We start from the raw sequence: 21,251 nt of genomic DNA, 5'->3' as shown, positions 1-21,251 counted from the left end.
ATTGGAGAAAATTCCACTTATTTAAAAGTTATCCCTTAAAGCTGCTCATATATGGTGAGTTTCTGAATATATTCAGAATTACTTTACAATAGAGAAAGCTACCTGAAATACTTTGAATATAAAATAAAATATTACCAAAAGTATTGCAAATATTGTACTAATTATGTTATGTCTAATAATTTTAATCTGTCCTTTGTTTTAAAAATTAATATGTGCCTATTAATTGGCAAATAGTTTACCAGAGTCTGGGGATACTTGAGGAACAAATGGATGGATACAATCTTGATATCGCAAGTGTTTACTTAGGGACATGTTCTAGTAAGCTAAATATAAGGTAATTTTCAAGAATATAGTTTTGCCCTGCTATGAATTTTAGGTGGATTTATATTATAGCCAATAAAACTAATTACCCAAAATTGCAGAACAATACTTAGCAGGGGTTATTTCATTACTTCCGTACATGATTAAGCATATTTGAGGGACAAAAATAAGATATTAACATTAAAGAATTAACACCTAATAAGCAGTCATACATCTGGGAATAAAAGATGTTAATAAAATAATGATGGCTCATGGCATATACAACTTTTTTGGGTGTTTCTGAACCATTTGTTACCCTACATACAAGGTATTCATATATCCTCAGAATTATTTTTTAATATAAAAGAGTGATTTAAGTATCTTTTCCAGCATAACCATAAATTGTTAAATTTGCTAATTTCCATGAATTCTGCAAGAATTTAGTAATTTTAAGTTTCTATAATTCATGTATATCTGTGTACCGTTGTTTTCATTTACATCTTCATGCTTGATAATTTGCCACTCAAAATAAATATTTCACATTCAAAAAGTGAAACCGTACATTTTCCTTTATTTTTTCCCCCAGATATTAGGTCAATGACTTGATACTAGTGAATGAGAAAACAGAGATGAAATGGTGATTCAATTATTTCTTTCCTTATAAAATTTATATATCTAGTGTATCACTAAATGTTAAAGTATAATATTTTTTACATTAATTGGTATAATGATGGATTATAAAATTCATGTCAATTCTTAATAAGCTTTCTGTTGATGTCTAAAATCACACCATAGTTCTTCTGCTGGTTGATCTTATTGGTATAGGGCAGCAGTTGGGTCTGCAATTCAGTTCTTCAGCTCCCATCCTGCTCACCTTCATTTCAGAGTCAGCTTCCTGGGCCTGACCTGTGAAAATGAACATTGACAAACACATATCTGTAACAAATTCCTCTATAAGTTTAGTCTATTTCCTTCACTATCTAAAGGCCTTCCATGCCCTTTCCTAGTCAATGAACAACCCAGAAGTAACAATTTTTACAATTATTTTCATAATTGTCTGGGTTTTCCAGTTCTAGAATTTCATAAAAATGGAAATGTATAGAGTGCACTGTTCTGTGTTCAGCTTCTTTCACTCAGGATATATATGAGATTCATCTATGTTGTTGACTCTGTCATTTCCATGTCACTTTGCAATGCTAAGAAGCATTCCATTGTGGGAATACAAATATAATTTTTTATTTCTTTCACCTGTTAATAGGTTTTTCATTGCTTACAATTTGGGGATTTTATGAATAAAGCTGCTATAAAAATCATGTAACTTCATTTATATATGCTTTTATTTCCCTTACTTTGAAAACCATGGATAAAATTGCTGAAACAAGGCACAGTTTCTCCCAACACTCAAAAAGGGATTATACAAGGACTTAGTAATCAGAGGTTACCATGGGTTGTGTCTGCCCCCGAATATGATGTAGACTTCTTAGTTGACAGTTTTGTGGGATATTTTGAAAAATACTTTAAAGATGTTGTTCCATTGACCTCTGGTTTCCTTTTTTAATGAAAAATCAATTGTCATTCATCTATACAATTGTTCTCCTGTATGTAATTTGTTCTTTTATTCTGTTTTATTTGTTTGTCTTGATTTTTGAGCAATTTGACTAAGATGTTTCTGGATGTGATTTTCTTTGTTTTACCTTGATTAGGGTTCATAGAACTTTGATCAGTAATTATATAGTTCTCCCCATATTTGGGAATTTGAATCCATTAATCTTCCATTTTTTTCCCAGCCTTATGTCTCTCATCTTTCTCTAGACTCCAGTTGTGTACATGCTGACTGTTTTACCACAGGAAGCTGAGGATATATTCATTTTTAAAACTATTTTTAATCTATATTTCCAGCTTTTAAATCTTCTAGTGGTCTATCTGTGCCTAAAATATACAGTTGATTTTTCCTGCAGTCTACAGTAGGGTGTTAGGCCCATCCCTTTGATATTTTACTTTTCAATTCTTCAATTTCAATTTGCTTCTTTTCATTACATTCATTTTGCAGTTGTGATTAACTCACATTTATCTAAGTGACTATAGTTTTCATTGAACTCTTCAAATTTAAAATAAATGTTAAATTCTCTATAAATTTCAAACTCTTGTTTTCAGATTCACTTCTTTTACTTTTGATTATTGGTCACAGTTTCCTGTTTCTTCACAAGTAGAGCAAATTTTGATTATATTCTGGATGGTGTAGATGCTTGATTGTAGAAATTATGGGTTCTGCTTAATTTTTTCAGCTTTTTTGCTATTGTTCTCTGCCACTGGATCCGCTGGGATCTCCCACACTTCTGTATAATTTGGCATGATCTAAAGTGAGTTTGCACAGATTTTGGAGCATCTCGCTACAATTCCCTCCTTTAAGTGTATTTATTACCTACATTTCACAATCCAGGGGATTGTGTTAACTTTGCCCTCCAGGTCCTCAGGATGGTAAGGCTGCAGATTCCTGTTTGAGTTCCAGACATCTTGTGTGAAACCTGGAGAGTGCCTTTAGGGAAAAGTCAGCACACATGATCATCGCACTTATTGCAACCCCACTCTTTAAGGATCATCTGTCTTTTTTCTCTCTCAAAGTACCTTCATATATTTTTTCTCACTCATATGCATACATATTTTTTCATATGTAGGTATGCATATATATGTATATTTTAAATTCAGACATTATAGCTCTTATCTGTGGGAAGATTAGTTTAATATTAGTTCATCCATCATTACTGAGTTGCTTATTTTTAAAATATTGATGGACAAAAAATAGTACTAAAGACTCTGGCAAATTAGAAAAGATTTTATAGATGAATTCAATGGAAAAAAGACAGGAGGAAAAGCATGTTCCTTTAGTAAGGAAAGATTATTTTGACATTTAATTATTCATTGCTATAGCTGGTTGTTTATTTCTTAAGAAGAAGACATAGGTGGAGGAAGAAATGAACAAAATGTAATGAAAACATTCTCCAGGAACACCTCCATGTTACTTAGACATTTTGTGTTTAGAAATGCAGGAAACAAGACAGAACAACTGCCTATAGGAAAAATATTGTCTCCTGGAAGAAAAAGGAATAAAATGTTATTAAATGCTGAACACGTTAATGTTGCCCACATAGCATACAGTGTGGAAAATTAATGTCAATTATTCATTTTTAAAATAAATGGTGGCCACTAAGCATTAGAGCGGAGAAGGCAATGGCACCCCACTCTAGTACTCTTGCTTGGAAAATCCCATGGATGGAGGAGCCTGGTGGGCTGTAGTCCATGGGGTCGCTAAGAGTCGGACACTGACTGAGTGACTTAACTTTCACTTTTTACTTTCATGCATTGAAGAAGGAAATGGCAACCCACTCCAGTGTTCTTGCCTGGAGAATCCCAGGGACAGAGGAGCCTAATGGGCTGCTGTCTATGGGTCGCACAGAGTCGGACACGACTAAAGCAACTTAGCAGCAGCAGCAGCAAGCATTAGAGATGAGATGTGCAAGATTTATATCACATGATATTAGGTATTTTTCTTGAGAAAATATGATGAGGAACTTGTAGAAAAGCATGTGTGCATGCTAAGTTGCTTCAGTCATGTCTGATTCTTTGTGACCCAGAGAACTTCCAGGCTCCCCTGTCCATGGGATTCTCAAGGCAAGAATACTGGAGTGGGTTGTCATTCCCTCCTCCAGGGTATCTTCCTGACCCAGGAATCAAACCCGCATCTCTTATGTCTCCTGCATTGGCAAGTGGTTCTTTACCACTAGCCACCTGGGAAGCCCAGAAAAAAACATGCACAAAACTTAATATTTCCTAAACATGCATAATATTCAGTGAATTCAGTAAGTAATTTTTCATTCTAGAAATATAGAGAAAGCCTAGTTGGAGAGAGGTCACAGTGATTTCTAGGGACCAGATTAGGGAGATATTTGTGTGCCAAGCTGAACTATTTGAACTTTATGTTAGCCAATAGTGGTCTACTGTAGAATTTCAAATAGACAAATATTATGATCACATTTATTTTTTAGAATGACCCCTCTGGCATTATTGAGAGGATGAACTGGAAGTATGAATTTAGAGACAGCAATGGCAGTAATGGTACATTTCTAACAAGATTAGAGATGCTGATAACTTGAACCAAGGCAATATCAATGTGGATATGAAGGAGAAAATTGTTCTCGGGGTTGTTAAGGAGTTAGTAAGGAGACAGAACTGAAAAAACTACAATAGCCATTAGATGCCTGTGGTAAGATAAAAGAAGAATGCTGACCCCATGGTTCTGGTTTTAGTGATTGAATTTATAACTATGTCAAGACCTCAAATCTCTCTCTCTCTTACTCTCTCATAGTCCTTACAGCTATAATTAATATCTGAGAGAAATTTACTAATTGATTCCAGTTCTGAGATTCTGCCCATATGGATTTGTATATCTTAAAACTTAAAAATATCTTTAGTGGTCTTAGTAGTCTTCTAAACCAAAGAGTGGGCTCTCCCAATGGCTCAGCAGGTAAAGAATCTACCTGCAATGCAGAAGATGTATGAGACACCGATTTGATTCCTGGGTTGGGAAGATCCTCTGGAGGAGGAAATGGCAGCCCACTCCAGTATTCTTGCCCAAAAAGTCCCATGAACAGAGGAGCCTGGTGGGCTACCATTCATGGTGTCATAAAAAGACATGACTGCACGACTAAGCTCACAGGCAGACTAGAGTGGAGGAGAAAATCTCACATTTTCACACAACTGTCTGGAAATAGGTTTACAATGTCACTTGTAAAGAGAAAATAGATACAATGTCTCCTGGCAAATGCTTTTCTATCCTCATCTCGAACAAACATGCTATAAAATTAAGTGCTGTAGAACTGTAATTTTTCATGAGGTCATGAGATATCAGAATTGATATTGCTCATCAGCAAAGGAAATATGGCAGAGGGGTTAAGGTTAGTAGTTTGATATGACAAAAAAAGCATTCTAAGGATACCGTTGAAACAAATAAATCATTTTCATGATGTAATTAACTAGTTACTATCTATGAGGCTAAAATAAAATATTTCAAAATAATACAAGAGATGAAATGTATTATTTAAGATCTTCAAAATTCTTTAAAGTTAGCTATCAATTATCAAGAATAAGAAGTAATAGTTATAGATAAAAAATAATAAGACATTATAAACAAGGAAAATTAGTTGGGGAGTCAAATAAAACCACCATTGTTCTTAAAAGGGTGAAATGCATTCAGTAGTTACACATATTATCAAGACTTAGAATCTCATTTTCAGTGTGCTGCATTCTGCCTGGTTTGCAATACACCATTTCATTTCATATTTTTGTCACATGTTTCTAAAATACATTTAAGTTTCCTTTGAGGTTGTAGGATAGGAAGGGGAGAAGGAGAAAGGCTATGCCAACAACCAAAATATTTCTAGTAATAAGGTACCTAGGAAGTGTGTCAAGCTTTTAATTTTGTCACACGGGAATAGATTTTGTTGTATAACAATGAAGGATGGGATGTAAGAGAAGTAGAATAGTTGATAGTTGAACATACATTTCTCTGCCACTCTTCATACTTGCCTGACTAGTCTTTCTTCAAGTAACTGACAAGAACAGCCCCAAACTTCATTTCAAAGTCTAGTGTTTGATGAGTTCCTCTTACAGTGTCTAACATATCTCAATAAAGCTGTTTGTGAGAATTGGACTGTGAAGAAAGCTGAGCGCCAAAGAATTGATGCTTTTGAACTGTGGTGTTGGAGAAGACTCTTGAGAATCCCTTGGACTACAAGAAGATCCAACCAGTCCATTCTAAAGGAGATCAGTCCTGGGTGTTCTTTGGAAAGAATGATGCTAAAGCTGAAACTCCAGTACTTTGGCCACCTCATGCGAAGAGTTGACTCATTGGAAAAGACTCTGATGCTGGGAGGGATTGAGGGCAGGAGAAGAAGGGGACGACAGAGGATGAGATGGCCGGATGGCATCACTGATTCAATGGATGTGAGTTTGGGTGAATTCTGGGAGTTGGTGATGGACAGGGAGGCCTGGCATACTAGGATTCATGGGGTCGCAAAGAGTCAGACATGACTGAGTGACTGAACTGATCTGAACTGAAGAAAGAATTCAATGTACAAAGAAATTAGGATTTTTATGGCATAAACTTTGTTTCCTTAAAAGGTGAAATGTTACTGTATTTAATTAAATGTTGAAAAAGCTTATTTTTTTCCCCTGATGAACAGACTAAAATTATTTAAACTCTGTCATGCAAAGTGAAATGAAAGATGCTCAGGTGTGTCCGACTCTTTGCGACTGTATAGTCCATGGAATTCTCCAGGCCAAAATACTGGAGTGGGTAGCCTTTCCCTTCTTCAGGTGATTTTCCCAACCCAGAGATCAAACTCAGGTCTCCCGCTTTGCAGGCAGATTCTTTACTAGATGAGCCACAAGGGAAGCCCAAGAATACTGAAGTGGATGGCCTATCCCTTCTCCAGTGGCTCTTCCCAACCCAGGAATCAAACTGGGTCTCCTGCATTGCAGGCAGATTCTTTACCAGTTGAGCTACCAGGGAAGCCCCAAATGTTGTCATATTTCTGTATGAATATTTCAGGAAATAATAACTATTTTATTTTAAAAACTCGAGAATTCATTTTTAAATAATGTCTTTATTTATTTATTTTTGGTCACACCATACCGCTTTCAGGATCCTAGTTCCTGGACCAGGGATTGAACCTGGGCCATTGCCATGAAAGTGCTGATCCCAACAACTGGGCCACCAGGAGATCCCCCACAAATGTCTTTATTTTAAATGTAATTGATATAAAAACCATGTAGAAACACTACTGATACATCGAAGGTATCAAATAGATATTTTAGTAAATAACTGTTTGAATTAATGAAAATAATTATATTTTGAAAGCATCGGTTTTTAAATGTATAGCAAATACTTAGTATAGTACTGAATGAAAGCAATATTTTCCCAGTTTTACCTTTTGGAAAAGAAAATCCTTCTAGAAAAAATCTCCTTAAGCAAAAATCTACTTATTAAGTTCTATTTGATATTCCTTTGGTCTATTTGGTTTTTTTCACCATTTACTTATGAAAAGTTTAAAAACTCCCTGAAAATGATATAGCTGTTCAATGAAAATTTATACATAATCAGTATTTAAAAAAATATATGTGCTCTTCTCTCAAATCTAGTACTAAGAGAATTCCCTTGCATTCCAGTGGTTAGAACTCCACACTTGCACTGCTGAGGGCCCAGGTTCAATCTGTGGTTGGAGAGCTATGACCCCATAAGCCATGCAGTGTGGCAAAAAAATAAAAAACCCTTAAAAAATCTATTACTACTTACTAAATTGATTCAACTCTCATGTTTTATAGATTATTTTTCTTCTTGAGCATACCATAGGAAAACTTCCCCTGAAAACAACAATATTTTTTAGACTAGAACTTATAGTTTAGGCAGTATTTATACAGATTGACTTGTTAAGTTATTTAAATGCATCCATTATGAAAAATAAATATCATTTGCTAAGCTGCTAAGTTGTTTCAGTCATGTCTGACTCTATGGGACCCCATAGATGGAAGTCCACCAGGCTCCCCCGACCCTGGGATTCTCCAGACAAGAGTACTGGAGTGAGCTGCCATTTCCTTCTCCAATAAATGAAAGTGAAAAGTGAAAGGGAGGTCGCTCAGTCCTATCCAACTCTTAGCGACCCCATGGACTGCAGCCTACCAGGCTCCGCCATCCATGGGATTTTCCAGGCAAGAGTACTGGAGTGGGGTGCCATTGCCTTCTCCAAAATATCATTTACTAAGACCAAACATTAACTAATAAGATCCAAGATTAGGTACTGGCTGCTCCCAGGAACTCCTGGGTAGACCACAGTAACTGGCAAAGTACACATCCCATCCCCATCCACTACTCTAAAACAGCCTGGAAGTTGGCTGGGGTGGCCATGTGTGTAGCTTTAGTGTTCATCTTTTTTGGGAAGCTAAAACCTAGGCCTCGGGTTCAAGCCATGTGGGAAGCTCTGACACTCAGCTTCATTCTGGCTAAAAAGAAGTTCCCAGGGCCAGTGTTTTAATACTGTTAATTTAATGTAAAATTTGTTCTAAAATTTTGATTTTTTAAAAACTCATGGTTCAAACAGGATGCCTCTCTAAGCTAATGACACTATTTCTAAAATTCAGAATATGGCTTATAAGTTGTAATAAGATTTTAATCAGTGAATTATACAAAGCTTGGATTACGTGGTAAGGTATTTTATCATATATAATATAAGAATAAATTAACATTATTTTATATTTCTGAGTAATAAATTAATGTATAATTTATAATCTTATACTAGTTGGTAAATTTTTAATTATAAATTTTACATAAAAGTATACAGAATTTGATGCTAAGTCTGGATTTAAAGTAAATTAAGTTACTTTAATGTGTTTTCAAAAATTAATTTTTCCTGCTTGCTTATTCAACATAATTCATTACAATTCATGATTTTTAAAAAATGATATTTTCTTCCTATCACACATACCTCAGGCACTGCTGCCTTCATTCCATTGCAAAAAAGAATTTCTCTCATTCTACATATAGAAAAACTAACAAACACCATTAGAAAAGAAATAGCATGAATAAATATTGTTAGGAGTGAAACATTCAAAGTAATGTTATATATACCAGAGGCCTGGTCAGTTACTGAAATTTATCTTGAAAATTACTTCTCTATTTCCAGTATCGTACCCTATACTTTTCACAATAACATAGGAAGACAGAATTGTTTATTCCTCAAACAATTGCAGAATGCCTTCTATATTCTAAAAAATAAATACTAATGCTAGGGGATATATCGGAGAATCAATGGCACCCCGCTCCAGTACTCTTGCCTGGAAACTCCCATGGACAGAGGAGCCTGGTAGGCTGCAGTCCATGGGGTCGCTAAGAGTTGGACACGACTGAGCGACTTCACTTTCACTTTTCACTTTCATGCATTGGAGAAGCAAATGGCAACCCACTCCAGTGTTCTTGTCTGGAGAATCCCAGGGATGGGGGAGCCTGGTGGGCTGCCGTCTGTGGGGTCGCAGAGTCTTTCATGAGTGAAGCGACTTAGCAGCAGCAGCAGGGGATATATAGAATAACATAAAAACCTGACTTCAGGAATATGTCTTCAAATGAGAAGCTAACATGTATATCAATAACAGTGAAGTGTATGATAACATACAGTTTACCCGATTCTTTACCAACTGAGCCTTTATCAGCTGAGCCTTTACCAGCTGAGCCTTTACCAGCTGAGCCATGAAGGAAGCCCAGTTTGCTTTTGGGCTTCCCTAATAGCTCAGTTTGTAAAGAATCCACTTGAAATGTAGGATTCCTGGATTGGGAAGATCCCCCTGGAGAAGGGACAGGCTACCCACTCCAGTATTCTTGGGCTTCCCTTGTGGCTCATCTGGTAAAGAATCCGCCTGCATTGCAGGAGACCTGGGTTTGATCCCTGGTTTGGGAAGATCCCCTGGAGAAGGGAAAGGCTACCCACTCTAGTATTCTGGCCTAGAGAATTCCATGGACTTTATAGTCCATGGGGTTGCAAAGAGTCGGACAGGACTGAGCCACTTTAACTTTCAATCTACCTTTATCTAAACTGTCAGTGGAAATTATATTAAAATTGCATAATATGTGAAAATAAAACTTTTATTTTTTACACTCAAAGAATGAATGAATATCTTCACTTTTCAGAAATGGAGTTTCTTCAACAGATATCATCTGATATCAATCATATGTGAAATCTAAAGAAATGATACAAATGAATTTATTTATAAAAGAGACACAGGTTCACAGTCTTAGAAAATAATCTTATGGTTAGCAAAGAAATGAGTGGTGGTTTAGTCCCTAAGTCATGTCCTACTCTTGCAACCCCATGGGCTTGAGGGACAGGGATAAATTTGGGAGCTTGGGATTGACACATACACACTACTGTATTAAAAATAAGGACCTACTATATAGTCCAGGGAACTCTGCTTAATATTTGTGTAATAAGTTAAATGGGAAAAAATTTGAAAAGAATAACATAATCACTTTTCTATACACAGAATTACTAATCAACTATACCCCAATATAAAAGAAAAGTTTTAAGAAAATAGGAATTTTCTTTCTAATTTCCAGCAAAGAAAAAAAAAAAACAAATTGAGTTTCTTCTTTTCATTCTTTGAAAAACTAATTGGGATGCCTGAACCATTTACTACTTGGCCAGGAGATAACTTCCCCCCACTTCACCTTTTTTTTTTTTTTTCCTGTTTGGCTTACTCAAAGCCAAACATTAACATTGATTCCTTGTTAACACTGATTCCTTGTTAAGTGAATCAATGACTTAGGTGTTTGTGATTGTGTATATGTACTTGTGCTCTTGTGTTTTTTGTAAACCCTAAGGATTTAAGGCATATGTGCATAAAATAATAAGATGCATTTGTATACTATTTCTCTACCAAAACTAATCAAGTATTAGACCAAAATAAACAATAATATCAAAAACACAATTGTTTATTTCTGAAGCTCTATGGAGAGAAACTTAAATTTTGATGAATCTCTGAAAAAAATATTCACCTCAGTTGTTTATGAATTCATTCTGAGGAATCTTGAAATACAACAGCTGTATACAACTTTTGTTATATAGAAAAGATCTGAGCCATTATTCTCCTAGTGTTGGATAAAATATATCTTTCTCCAAAGCTATGTTTAATATCCCTAAAAATGAAACAATAAATTATTTCTAGTGAATGAGGACAAAGATATATGTGTTTTACATAACTGTATACACTTAGCTTTATATTATATAAACTTTTTATGAATACAACAAATTATGTGATAAAATCACCAGTTCAATTGTCTAATTATATCAATAATAAAATATCCACTTGTTTGAACCCAATTTGAAATAACTATAGACTGATTATTAGAATCTTAAAGATGAAGAGGTATCACTTTATTGGGAGTGTGAGATCCTCTAAATAACAATTATTTTATCTTAAGTTGCCTTTATTAAGAATAAGAGTAAATTCTCACATAATTTGATAGTAAAAGACAGAATAAAGTAGTGAATTTCCAAGTAATTCCAACTGACTATAAGATGATGCTGGGTGACTTAGACTCAGTATACCTGGAAGTTTGCTCTCATAAATAAATCATCTGAGAAACTAAATAAATAAAGTCATTCTTGAAGACACAGTCTCACTAATCTTTATTGTACATCATTAAAGAAAAGTCAATTTGATGGATTTATTCTAAATATAACACTCACACACACTGTTTAAGAATTGTGTATTTTAAGAGAAGTAATCAGTTCAGTTCAGTTCAGTTGCTCGGTCATGTCCGACTCTTTGCAAGCCCATGAATCGCAACAGCCAGGCCTCCCTGTCCATCACCAACTCCCGGTGTTTACCCAAACTCATGTCCATCGAGTCAGTGATGCCATCCAGCCATCTCATCCTCTGTCATCCCCTTCTCCTCCTGCCCCAATCCCTCCCAGCATCAGGGTCTTTTCCAATGAGTCAACTCTCTCATGAGGTGGCCAAAGTATTGGAGTTTCAGCTTCACATCAGTCCTTCCAATGAACACCCAGGGCTGATCTTCAGAATGGACTGGTTGGATCTTCTTGCAGTCCAAGGGACTCTCAAGAGTCTCCTCCAAAACCACAGTTCAAAAGCATCAATTCTTCGGCGCTCAGCTTTCTTCACAGTCCAACTCTCACATCCATACATGACCACTGGAAAAACCATAGCCTTGACTAGACGGACCTTTGTTGGCAAAGTAATGTCTCTGCTTTTTAATATGCTATCTAGGTTGGTCATAACTTTTCTTCCAAGGAGTAAGCCTCTTTTAATTTCATGGCTGCAGTCACCATCTGCAGTGATTTTAGAGCCCCCCAAAAATAAAATCTGACACTGTTTCCACTGTGTCCCCATCTATTTGCCATAAAATGATGGGACCAGATGCCATGATCTTAGTTTTCTGAATGTTGAGCTTTAAGCCAACTTTTCACTCTCCTCTTTCACTTTCATCAAGAGGCTTTTAAGTTCTTCTTCACTTTCTGCCATAAGTGTGGTGTCATCTGCATATCTGAGGTTGTTGATATTTCTCCCAGCAATCTTGATTCCAGCTTGTGCTTCTTCCAGCCCAGCGTTTCTCATGATGTACTCTGCATATAAGTTAAATAAGCAGGGTGACAATATACAGCCTTGACATACCCCATTTCCTATTTGGAACCAGCCTATTGTTCCATGTCCAGATCTAACTGTTGGTTCCTGACCTGTCCCTAAAAATATCAGTTCCTTAATTCAATTATGGAACTCACAATTATCTCAATTAGTTTAATTTGTGGAGGAAAGAGGTTAGCATTTTCCAATTATTTTTCTTTGACTACATAAAATGTTTATACCAGTCCTAAAAAGTTTTATTCCATTTTCTAAATGACCTTGGATTTTAATTATACTCTAGTACTATAACAATTGAATAAGTTAAGTTTCATTTATTTCAAGATATATCACTATGGATTTACATAAAATAAATTTGTATTATAATTATAATACATTACAGCATAATTTATAATGATTTTTACAAATACGTTTCATTCAAACTTAATGAACTGCCACCAAAATTGTAAAGGCAGAGATGAAAATATATCAATAAAGGTTAACAACTTTTAGTGTGAGGAATGGAAAGAAGGTAGAGGGGAGGGGAACACTGACTTGCCAAACTTAGCAGTTCCAAGCCAGGGATGCCCTCTATTATCATTTAAGATTACTACACTGAATGTTGTCTAATTTATTAAAGATCTAGAACATATCTTTCTAATATAATTTTTGTGATAATGGATATTTTCTTATATCTACACTGCCTAATACAGTAATCACTAGCTACAGTGTGTCTATTGAGACCTTAAAATGTGGCGAGTAGTATAAACTGGTTTTTTCACCAAATGTTATATCTAAAATTATGAGATTTCTCCCTTCTGTTTATACTAGCTTTGTACAGTTATACCTACTGATATATCTGGGTCAGTATTGAAGACAACATGAAGCACAGTAGGAATTTCAGTTGTATATCTGGTGTAGGATGATAGTATAACTGCTTGGTAAAAGTATATGCACAAAATTTGAATACAAAATGAGACTTTGATTTATATAATTGTTTACTTTCTTCTTTTGGATTTTGTTATACATCCATAAAGATACATCCTTAAACATGATACTGTGAAAATGCTGCACTCAATATGCTAGCTAATTTGGAAAACTCAGCAGTGGCCACCGGACTGGAAAAGGTCAGTTTTCAATCCAATTCAAAAAAAGGGCAATGCTAAAGATTGCTGAAACTACCGCACAATTCCACTCATCTCACAGGCTAGAAAAGTAATGCTCAAAATTCTCCAAGCCAGGCTTCAGCAATACTTGAACCATGAACTTCCAGATATTCAAGTTGGTTTTAGAAAAGGCAGAGGAACCAGAGATCAAATTGCCAACATTTACTGGATCATCAAAAAAGCAAGAGAGTTCCAGAAAAATATCTGCTTCTGCTTTATTGACTATGCCAAAGCCACTGACTGTGTGGATCACAATAAACTGTGGAAAATTCTGAAAGAGATGGGAATACTAGACCACCTGACCTGCCTCTTGAGAAATCTGTATGCAGGTCTGGAAGCAACAGTTAGAACTGGACATGGAACAACAGACTGGTTCCAAAGAGGAAAAGGAGTACATCAAGGCTATATGTTGTCACCCTGCTTATTTAACTTATATGCAGAGAACATCATAGGAAAACCTGGGCTGGATGAAACACACGCTGGAATCAAGATTGCCAGGAGAAATACCAATAACCTCAGATATGAGGATGATACCACCCTTATGGTGGAAGGTGAAGAAGAAGTAAAGAGGCTCTTGATGGAAGGTGCAGAGGAGAGTGAAAAAGTTGGCTTAAAGCTCAACATTCAGAAAACAAAGATCATAGCATCTGGTCCCATCACGTCATGGCAAACAGATGGAGAAACAGCGCAAACATTATTTTTTGGGGGGCTCCAAAATCAATGCAGATGGTGACTGCAGCCATGAAATTAAAAGATGCTTACTCCTTGGAAGAAAAGTTATGACCAACTTAGCATATTAAAAAGAAGGGACATTACTTTGCCAACAAAGGTCCATCTAGTCAAGGCTATGGTTTTTAGAGTAGTCATGTATGGATGTGAGAGTTAAACTATAAAAAAGCTGAGCACCGAAGAACTGATGATTTTGAACTGTGGTGTTGGAGAAGACTCTTGAGTGTCCCTTGGATTGCATGGAGATCCAACCAGTCCATCCTAAAGGAAATCAGTCCTGAATATTCATTGTAAGGACTGATGTTGAAGCTGAAACTCTGATACTTTGGCCACCTGATGTGAAGAGCTGACTCATTTGAAAAGACCCTGATGCTGGGAAAGATTGAAGGCAGGAGGAGAAGGGGACAACAGAGGATGAGATAGTTGGATGGCATCACTGAATCAATGGACCTGAGTTTTAGTAAACTCCGGGAGTTGGTGATGCACAGGGAAGCTTGGCATGCTGCAGTCCATGTGGTCGCAAAAGTCAGACATGACTGAGAGACTAAACTGAACTGATACACCCATAAAATTTGGATTTTGTTTCTCTTTTCTTTCCTGGGACTCTATTTACTTATTTATTTTTGAGATTGTAAGATATCCTTGAATCTCACCTGACTGCACATCTGTCTTCTAGTAATTAGATTCTCCTGCATGACAGTCACTGACTGAAACTCTGTAGAAAACATTCTACATATAAAAAATTTTTCCAGGAACCCACCTCCGGAACTATTTTCCCCTCATTTCCCCCCTACTGGATTATATCCTTCTTTTTAGTGAAATTCTTACTATGTTAGAAACTGTATTATTATAATGCTCAAATTCTGCCAGAAGAGCCCTGCTTTTAACGTTTAAAATTTTCAGACAATGCTGCTGCTGCTGCTGCTGCTACTGCTAAGTCGCTTCAGTCGTGTCCGACTCTGTGCGACCCCATAGACGGCAGCCCACCAGGCCCTGCCGTCCCTGGGATTCTCCAGACAAGAACACTGGAGTGGGTTGCCATTTCCTCCTCCAATGCATGAAAGTGAAAAGTGAAAGTGAAGTCGCTCAGTCGTGTCCGCCTCTTAGCGACCCCATGGACTGCAGCCTACCAGGCTCCCCCGTCCATGGGATTTTCCAGGCAAGAGTACTGGAGTGGGGTACCATTGCCTTCTCCCAACGTTTAAAATTTTCAGACAGTATAATTTCTTATCCTAGCTTCTTTTTTTTCCACTCAGCTATGTGCTGAATTTTAACATGCCCAAAACAGTCAGTTCCTCATACCACTTGTGTAATTTTAATAGTTTAAAAAATTAGTTGAAATGGAGGCTTCCATAAAAAACAAATTTCAAGTTTATGGAGAAATAACAATTTAATTTGATAAAAATATTACTAATTGAAATAAAATTATTATGACCAGCTTCCCTGGTGGCTCAGACGGTAAAGCGTCTGCCTGCAATGTGGGAGACCTGGGTTTGATTCCTGGGTAGGGAAGATCCCCTGGAGAAGGAAATGGCAATCCACTCCAGCACTCTTGCCTGGAAAATCCCATGGACCAAGGAGCCTGATAGGCTACAGTCCATGGGGTTGCAAAGAGTCGGACACGACTGAGCAACTTCACTTTATATGGAAATTAAACCTATCAAAAACCAACCAAAAAAGCGTGATGCATGAAATGAAAATTATAGTGGCAGAATTCTGGTCAACATCATAGTGATATGAAATACTCCCTTCATTTCTCCCCTTCAATCTACAACCACTAAAACTTCAAAATTCAAAAAAGTTTCCTGCATTCAATACACCAGGATGCAAGAAAGTTCCACACATCTGTATACCTAAATGTAGGTGGACTGGAACACGTAGAAGAGGCAGAACTTGGGAACAACATAAAATGCATACAATACTGGACTGCCTCCCCAGCCATGGGATCTGAGCCCACAGTCTTAGAGAACACAACAGCAACAGGGTAGGTGGCAGAAATGACTCCAGTCTTCTGGTCACAGTGGTGCTGATAGCCCCAGAGAATTGGGCAGCAGTGAAGGTGGGGCCTGTGACCCCATCCCTAACCTGCAGAAGCACCCACCACTCAACCTCTTTGCCTGCCACAGTGGCACCTGTAAACCTGACAACCACGAAAGTGGCAGAAGTGTCCGTGACCCCTAACTCCTGGCAATCCTCCTCCACCCCAGGCAGTGGAACCCACAAGCCAAGCAAATCCGGATGAGATGGAGGTGCCTGCCATCTCAGTGTCCCGTGCGCTGTAACCAGTGACAACACTGACACCAGCAGCAGCACATCACCAGCAACCCTGTGGGCATAAGCAGTGAGGTCACTGGGTGACATCTCCGGGAGGTGGTGCAGGGTGAAAAATGTTGATTCTAAAATACAGCCAGAGGCAGCGCAGGTAGAGGGGGGAGGGGGGGGAAGCAAACTTATGCTAGAGTGCCATCTACTCAAAAACAAAAGAAAAAATCAAATTAAAAAGTTCTCCAGGTGGCTCAGTGGTAAAGAATCCACATGCCAATGCAGGAGATGTGGCTTTGATTCCTGGGTTGGGAAGATTCCCTGGAGAAGGAAATAACAACCTGCTCCAGGTCTTTTGCCTGGGAAATCCCATGGACAGAGGAGCCTGGCAAGCTACAGTCCAAGGGGTTGCAAAAGAGTCAGACATGACTTAGCGGCTAAACAACAAATAACAACAATAATGTTTTACCTAAAGAAAGGTGTCCACTATGTTACATGCATTGGCAAAGAAATATTTCATCCAGAACCATTAAAAATTACCTTAACACAGCATCACACAAATAAAATAATAATTCTATAGAAACTTAATTTAAATTCATAGAATATTGTGATCTAACTGATAGAGAATTTAAAATATACGTCATGAGATAACTCTGAACTATGAGAAAACTCAGGGAAAAAATGTTTACTAGCTCAGGATTAAAATGAATGAACAGAAGCAATACCTTACCAAAGATATTGAAACTCTAAAAAGGAACCAGTCAGAAATTCTGGAGCTGAAGAACTCAGTAAAATAAAGAATGCATTTAGAAACCAGTTGTAATACAGAAGATCATCAGGGAGTGAGAACAGCAAGCTCAAAGATAGAAATCTAAACATCATATAGGTAGAAGATGAGAAGAAATAAGATATTAAAATGAAATTCTACAAGAGCTATCTGACTCCATTAGAAGTGCAACATAATAATAATAGGTACAATATAAGGAGAAAAGAGAAAGGAATAGAGAGGATATTTAAGGAAACAATAGCTGAGAACTTCCAAAACACAGGGAAGGAACTGAGATAAACATTCTTGAAGGTAAGAGAACATCTAATTACACTAATGCAAAAAGTCCTTCTCTAGGAGACATTATATTAAAACTGTAAAAAGTTAATGAAAAAGAGATATTTAAAGGCAGTCAATTAAAAAAACAAAAACAAAACAAAACCAAAACTAGCAATCTACAAAGGAACTCCCATTAGTGTACAAGCACATTTCTCAGCAGAAACTCTACATGTCAGAAGAGTGGACTCACATTCTCAAACTATTGAAAGATAAAAACTATTAGCTAAGCATATTCTATCCAGCAAAGTTATCATTCAGATATAAAGGAAAATAAACTTTCACAGACAAACAAAAGCTGAGGAAGTTTATCACCCCTAGACCTGTCTTACAAGGTATTGAAACTCCTTTGAAGTGAAGTCATTCAGTTGTGTCTGACTCTTTGCAACCCCATGGACTGTTGCCTACTAGGCTCCTCTGCCAATGGGATTTTCCAGGCAAGGGTATTGGAGTGGGTTGCCATTTCCTTCTCCAGGGGATCTTCCCAATCCAGGGATCGAACCTGGGTCTCCCACATTGAAGGCAGATGCTTTACCATCTGAGCCACAGGGAAGTCCTTGAAACTCCTTTACTTGAAACAAACAAACAAAACAATGCATAAAACTTTGAGTAAGGTGATAAACAGAATCAGAAAATTGTAAATCTATATATCAAAATAGGTTGTTAAACATTTCATTGTAGCATGAAGATTAAAGGGGAGGAAATGTAGTAAATAAAAACTATAACTATTTCAATTTGGTAACAAATTCAGAACATAAAATGGAATAATTTGAGACAACAAAGCATAAAAGGGAAAAATAAAAGGATGGAATTTGTATAGGCAAATTAATAAGATGCTATCAGCTGAAAAGGACTACTTTATCTGAGATGTTTTATGTAAAACTTGTGGCAACCACAAAACAAAAATCTAAAGTAGTAAACAAAAAATATTAAAAAAGGGAACTGAGCAAAATATCACATAAAACCTCCAAACTAAAATGGTGGACAGAAGCACGAAGAAAAAGAAATTGTGGCGATCTGGAGTGACAAGAAGGTAAAAAACAGCAACACGAAATCCTCATTTATCAATAATGACCCTAATTATAAATGTATTGAACTCACCAGTCAGAAGACAAAGAGGGAATGAATGGATTAAAAAACAAAACAAAATTAATATGCTGCCTTCAGGAAACTCACCTCAATTGTCAAGAAAAACATGAGCTCAATGTGAGGGGATGGAAGATGATACACCAAGAAAATGACATCCAGAAGAAAATGAGTGTTAGCCATACTCACATCAGACAAAATAGACTTCAAGTTAAAAAAAAGAAGGAAACAGGATATAAAAATCATCGTATGACTGCCGGGAGCCTGCGTGAGCAGCTCCGCCCGTGGCAAAGGTCATGAGGAAGGAGGCTCGGCATAAGCAAAGGCGGGATCGAGCCTCAGGAGTCCCCCTGGAAATTCTCGAGCATCTACCCCCAAAACCAGAGTCTGCCTACTTTCTGCTTTGTGCTCTCACCTACACCTCTGACTTTACGGGGGGCTGTCCCCCACTACCTCTCTCTGAAAAAAAGAGTTAACTTACAGCTCCAGTTAATAATTCCTGGGTGTGACGGTGTTTCAACCTACAAACTCCTTTGGTATTCCTCTAGCCTGCCTGAATAGGTTTTTCCAGCCACATGTGATTGCTCAGAGCCTCCCAACTGTGAGAGGCATGAGATGTTCTAAACTGTCTAAATACAGATTCCTTTGAGCAGTTAAAAGATTGATTAGAAATTGTATTGGTGAAGGGTTTTTCACTTGTTGGGCCAATGTTTGCTGCTAAGTCTCCATATCCCTTACCTGCTGTGTCCCTGGCAGTGTATTGATTAATATAATTGGTGTAAGTAGTAGCTTTAATGTTTGTAATTTGGACCCTTGAGTTAATTCTTTTCTTGTTATAGCCCACCACACCTTTGCCCTATAGGAATGCAACTTTATCTAATGCTTTTGGAGGGTGGCGCCTGACTTTAGAATAATCACCTTTAGAGAAAAATAAGTTTTCTGAAGAAAGGGTCTTAAAATGTTAACAGGCCTCCTGGCCAGAAGATGATGCAAATCACCTAAACTTTTGCATATGATGTTTGCAGGAAGAAAGCCTGGCTTACTGCATGACTCTACCCCTTCCCCCATTATCCTCTATGCATAACTTAAGGTATAAAAACTACTTTGGAAAATAAAGTGCGGGCCTTGTTCACCGAAACTTGATCTCCCCATGTCGTTCTTTCTCTCACCTTCTGGCTGAATTGTTCTTTTCTCCACTAAATCTTCTCACTGAGCTATCCTTATTTAACCACTCTTTATATCTTTAATTAACATTTAAATAAGCTGTTGTTTCCTGATCGAGGACTCATTTATGGTTAAAATAGAAAACCTTAGTAAAATCAGTTTAGAAAAAATATAACTCAACGCAATAAAGGAATCTACCTCAACACAATATGACTAACCTACACTAACACTGTAATCAATGGTAAAAAACTGAAATTTACCCATCTGAGATCAAGAACAAGACAAGGATGCCCACTCTTACTACTTTTATTCAGCACAGTGTTGAAAATCTTAACCACACACATAGGTAAGAAAAACAAAAGGTATACAAATTGGAAATGAAGAGGTAAAACTGTCACTATTTGTGACTGACATGATTTTATATGTACAAAATCCTAAAGACTTTGCCAAAAAGCTATTAGGAAAAAAATTAGAAATAATAAATTAACAGAGAAAAGTTGAGGGTATAAAATCAATATAAAAAATATGTTACATTTCTGTACACTCAAAATGAACTAGTAGAAAGATAAGTTAAGAAAACAATTTCATTTACAATAGCAACAAAAGAACAAAATACCTAGCAGTAAATTTAACTGCTAGGAAATTTAAAGGAGATGAAAGACCTATACATTGAAAATTCCAAGTCATTTTTGAAAAAAACTGAAGACACAAAAATATATATTTTATGCTCATGGATTGGAAGATTAGCATTGTTAAAATGTCCATATTACCTAAAGCAATCTACAGATTCAGTGTAATCCCTATCTAAATCCCAATGAAATTTTCTACAGTAATAGAACCCAAAATCCTAAAATGTATATTGAACCACAAAAGACTCCAAAGCAATCCTGAGAAGAAAATAACTAAGCTGGAGGTATCACATTCCCTGATTTCAACTTATACTACAAAGCTACAGTAATCCAAACAGCATGATATTGGCAGGCAAAACAGACACAGAAGTCAATGAAACAGAATTAAAGTTCCAGAAATAAACCCATATATGTATGAACAATTAATTACAACAAAGGAGCAAAGAACATACAGTATGGAAATAATAGTTTCTTCAAAAAATAGTTTTGGGAAAACTGGACAGCCACATGCAAAACAATGAAACTAGACCACTCTTGGATACCACACAAAATTAACTTAAAATGGATTAAGTTGAAAGAGCTGAAATCACAAAACCCTTAGAGGAAAACATACACTATATGTTCCTTGAC

General features: G+C 36.7%; 1 long non-coding RNA gene across 2 annotated transcripts; it reads right to left on the bottom strand.

Moving 5' to 3' along the window:
* Nucleotides 1–856: 856 nt before the first annotated feature.
* LOC129627275 (uncharacterized) lies at nt 857–19,614 on the bottom strand. 2 transcript variants are annotated; one of them, XR_008702515.1, is made up of 3 exons: nt 19,310–19,614; nt 2,727–2,836; nt 857–1,206 (listed from the first exon to the last, which is right to left on the bottom strand). It is a non-coding gene; the product is annotated as an uncharacterized LOC129627275 (long non-coding RNA). The 2 variants fall into 2 exon arrangements; XR_008702514.1 differs by lacking the exon at nt 19,310–19,614 and adding an exon at nt 18,919–19,300.
* Nucleotides 19,615–21,251: the final 1,637 nt, after the last annotated feature.

Source organism: Bubalus kerabau, chromosome 14 (genome assembly GCF_029407905.1).
Source record: "Bubalus kerabau isolate K-KA32 ecotype Philippines breed swamp buffalo chromosome 14, PCC_UOA_SB_1v2, whole genome shotgun sequence".
Classification (NCBI taxonomy): Eukaryota; Metazoa; Chordata; class Mammalia; order Artiodactyla; family Bovidae; genus Bubalus; species Bubalus kerabau.
This window is presented reverse-complemented; position numbering and strand designations above follow the sequence as displayed.